The following is a 4901-nucleotide window of genomic DNA, read 5'->3' as shown; positions in this document are numbered from 1 at the left end:
ACTATTAAACGAGAACTTTCTTGAGCCTTACCTCTCTCTAATATGTCTCCTCGAAATCTGGAAGCTCTAGAGCCAGCCTGCTGATGGGAAAAGGGGCAGTGAATGAGAAGGAGGGAACTAGAAATCTCCCCACGCTAGGTTTCCTGCCTACTCCTTAGCCTGAGCGGGGAGGGGAGGAGTTTTAATTTTTTTTATTTATTTATTTTTGGCTGTGTTGGGTCTTCGTTTCTGTGCGAGGGCTTTCTCTAGTTGTGGCGAGTCGGGGCCACTCTTCATCGCGGTGCGTGGGCCTCTCACTCTCGCGGCCTCTCTTACTGAGGAGCACAGGCTCCAGACGCGCAGGCTCAGTAGTTGTGGCTTACGGGCCTAGTTGCTCCGCGGCATGTGGGATCTTCCCAGACCAGGGCTCGAACCCGTGTCCCCTGCATTGGCAGGCAGATTCTCAACCACTGCACCACCAGGGAAGCCCAAGGGGAGGAGTTTTAAATGAAGGATGGAGTCTGCAGTATCACTTGGGAGTGATCATTTAAATATCAAAATTAAATGTTTTGTGACTAAAGGTGACCAGAGAACTTTTTATTTTCTGAGAGTGATCAGAAAAGTCATGGGATCTGCTTAGATTTCTGCTTAGAATTAGCCACAGAGGACAGATTTGAATGGGTAGTGAGGGAAAAGAATTAAGTTTTCTGTTACATTCTTGGGGGACTAATCATAGCTGCCAATGACATTAACGTTTGCCTTTTGTTTATTTTCCCTGATCCCTGGTTCTCAAATGCTGGTGTGTATCAGAACACCTGGAGAACTCACGACGAACACAGTAGAGCAGGCTTGTTGAAGAGGGTAGGCCTGAGCCTTTGGGTTTATACCAAGTTCTTAGATGATTCTGATTCCAACCAAAGTTTGAGAACCACTGTCTTGGATATGTTATAGTGGAAAAGTAGATGAGGCTGTCATGAGCTGCTTGCTGAATGCAAATTAAATCAGAATTCCCTCTGGAAGCTATCTGTAACTCTAGTCATTCCTATGTTTCTCAAATTGGTGGTTCTTCCTGTCTGTGTCTCAACAACCTTTTTCCTGTGTCTCATTTGTTTACATCCTGAAAAACTAGTGTTCTTATCACCATTCCATGATCATTCCACCTCATTTTATATCTAATTATAGTTAGGATGCCTCATATTTTATTGTAGTCCTATGGATCATCAGGCAGTATGATGAAGGTCTCAGAAAAGGACATTGGCCTTGATACAGTGATGTCTTAATTAAGGAAGATTTTCCCCCTATTTCTTTAGATTTATTCTTTTCATTTTTGCCTTATATCCTTTCATGTTAATATAAATTATTTTTAAAAACCTATATATTTGACATTTAGGCTTTTTATTTTCATTTTCCATTTCAGCTAATAATTTTCTTCATTCTTTTGAATTTATTGTTAACATCTGAATATGCATTAAAAATATGGAATGCGTCATGTATTTGCATGTCATCCTTGGGCAGGGGCCATGCTAATTTCTGTGTTGTTCCAATTTTAGTATATGTGCTGCTGAAACATTCACTCAGCCAATATTTTAGAAAATACATTTGCTGTATTTATGGATGTATCAATGGATTGTATATTAGTTTCCTGTGGTTGCTGTAACAAATTACCACAAATATGGTGGCTTAAAACAGCAGAAATTTATCCTCTCACAGTCCTGGAGGCCAGAAGTCCAAAATTAGTTTCACTAGGGCCTAAATCAAGGTGCTGCCAGGGCTGTGCTCCCTCCAGAGGCTCGAGAGGAAAAATCTGTTCCTTGCCTGTTTCAGCTTCTGTGGCTGCCAGCATTCCTTTGCTTTTGGCCACATAGCCAGAATCTTCAAATCTCTCTTTGCTGATCAGAGAAGAAAAAGAAATAAAAGGAATCCAAATTGGAAAAGAAGAAGTAAAGCTGTCACTGTTTGCAGATGACATGATACTATACATAGAGAATCCTAAAGATGCTACCAGAAAACTACTAGAGTTACTCAATGAATTTTGTAAAGTAGCAGAATACAAAATTAATGCACAGAAATCTCTTGCATTTCTATACACTAATGATGAAAAATCAGAAAGAGAAATTAAGGAAACACTCCAATTTACCACTGTAACAAAAAGAATAAAACACCTAGGAATAAACCTACCTAAGGAGACAAAAGACCTGTGTGCAGAAAACTATAAGACACTGATGAAAGAAATTAAAGATGATACAAACAGATGGAGATATATTCCATGTTCTTGGGCTGGAAGAATCAACACTGTGAAAATGACTACCCAAAGCAATCTAGAGATTCATTGCAATCCCTATCAAACTACCAATGGCATTTTTCACAGAACTAGAACAAAAAATTTCACAATTTGTATGGAAACACAAAAGACTCCGAATACCCAAAGCAATCTTGAGAAAGAAAAACGGAGCTGGAGGAATCAGGCTCCTGGACTTCAGACTATACTACAAATCTACAGTAATCAAGACAGTATGGTACTGGCACAAAAACAGAAATATAGATCAATGGAACAGGATAGAAAGCCCAGAGATAAACCCACGCACATATGGTCACCTTATTTTTGATAAAGGAGGCAAGAATATACAATGGAGAAAAGACATCCTCTTCAGTAAGTGGTGCTGGGAAAACTGGACAGCTACATGTAAAAGAATGAAATTAGAACACTCCCTAACACCATACACAAAAATAACCTCAAAATGGATTAAAGACCTAAATGTAAGGCCAGACACTATCAAACTCTTAGAGGAAAACATACGCAGAACACTCTATGACATAAATCACAGCAAGATCCTTTTTGACCCACCTCCTAGAGAAATGGCAATAAAAACAAAAATAAACAAATGGGACCTAATGAAACTTAAAAGCTTTTGCACAGCAAAGGAAACTATAAACAAGACGAAAAGACAACCCTCAGAATGGGAGAAAATATTTGCAAATGAAGCAACTGACAAAGGATTAATCTCCAAAATTTACAAGCAACCCATGCAGCTCAATATCAAAAAATCAAGCAGCCCAATCCAAAAATTGGCAGAAGACCTAAATAGACATTTCTCCAAAGAAGATACACAGATTGCCAATAAACACATGAAAGAATGTTCAACATCACTAATCTTTAGAGAAATGCAAATCAAAACTACAATGAGGTAGCACCTCACACCAGTCAGAATGGCCATCATCAAAAAATCTATAAACAATAAATGCTGGAGAGGTTGTGGGGAAAAGGGAACCCTCTTGCACTGTTGGTGGGAATGTAAATTGATACAGCCACTATGGAGAACAGTATGGAGGTTCCTCAAAAAACTAAAAATAGGGCTTCCCTGGTGGCGCAGTGGTTGAGAGTCCGTCTGCCAATGCAGGGGATGCGGGTTCGAGCCCTGGTCTGGGAAGATCCCACATACCGCGGAGCAACTAGGCCCGTGAGCCACAATTGCTGAGCCTGCGCGTCTGCAGCCTGTGCTCTGCAACAAGAGAGGCCGTGATGGTGAGAGGCCCGCTCACCGTGGTGAAGAGTGGCCCCCACTTGCCACAGCTAGAGAAAGCCCTCGCACGGAAACGAAGACCCAGCACAGCCATAAATAAATAAATTAATTAATTAAAAAATAAAAAAATAAAAGAACATTTAAATAACCAAAAAAAAAAAAATCTTTAAAAAAAAAAAAACAAACAAACTAAAAATAGAACTACCATATGACCCAGCAATCCCACTACTGGGCATATACCCTGAGAAAACAATAATTCAAAAAGAGTCATGTACCACAATGTTCATTGCAGCTCTATTTACAATAGCTAAGACATGGAAGCAACCTAAGTGTCCATCGACAGAAGAATGGATAAAGAAGATGTGGCACATATATACAATGGAATATTACTCAGCTATAAAATGAAGTGAAATTGAGTTATTTGTAGTGAGGTGGATGGACCTAGAGTTTGTCATACAGAGTGAAGTAAGTCAAATACCGTATGCTAACACATATATATGGAATCTAAAAAAGGTTTTGAAGAACCTAGGGTCAGGACAGGAATAAAGATGCAGACGTAGAGAAAAGACTTGAGGATACGGGGAGGGGGAAGGGTAAGCTGGGACGAAGTGAGAGAGTGGCATGGACATATATACACTACCAAATGTAAAATAGATAGCTAGTGGGAAGCAGCTGCATAGCACAGGGATATCAGCTCGGTGCTTTGTGTCCACCTAGAGGGGTGGGATAGGGAGGGTGGAAGGGAGACGCAAGAGGGAGGAGATATTGGGACATATGTATATGTATAACTGATTCACTTTGTTATAAAGCAGAAACTAACACACCATTGTAAAGCAATTATACTCCAATAAAGATGTTTAAAAAAAAATTCTCTCTTTGCTGTATCTTCACATTGTTTTCTCTTCTATGTATGTTTGTCTCAGAATTCTCTCTGCCTCTCTGTTAAAAGGATACCTATGATTCCATTTAGGGTCCATCAGAAAAATAAGGATAAACTCTTCCTCTCAAGAGCCTTAACTTAATTGCATCTTTTGCCGTATAAGATGATACATTTATCCCTTGGTATCTGTGTTGGATTAATTCCATCCCCACCAACCCTGCATATACCAAAATCTGAGGACGCTCGAGACCCTTATGTAAAACGGGGTCGTATTTGGATATAACCTATGTACATCTTTTAAATCATCTTGAGATTACTTATAATAGCTAATACAATATAAATGCTATGTATTTAGTTGTAAATATAATGTAAGTGCTACATAAATAGCTGCCAGTGAGCAGTAAATTCAAGTTTTGCTTTTTGGACCTTTCAGGATTTAAAAAAATACATTTTCAATTGCAATTGGTTGAATCTGTGAACGCAGAACCCATGGATATGGAACCCATGGATACAGAGGATAC

General features: G+C 39.3%; 1 pseudogene; it reads right to left on the bottom strand.

Moving 5' to 3' along the window:
* Positions 1-1449: 1449 nt before the first annotated feature.
* Positions 1450-1549, bottom strand: LOC114235612 (U6 spliceosomal RNA; annotated as a pseudogene).
* Between the last annotated feature and the right edge of the window lie 3352 nt (positions 1550-4901).

Source organism: Balaenoptera acutorostrata, chromosome 11, assembly GCF_949987535.1.
Source record: "Balaenoptera acutorostrata chromosome 11, mBalAcu1.1, whole genome shotgun sequence".
Lineage (NCBI taxonomy): Eukaryota > Metazoa > Chordata > Mammalia > Artiodactyla > Balaenopteridae > Balaenoptera > Balaenoptera acutorostrata.
This window is presented reverse-complemented; position numbering and strand designations above follow the sequence as displayed.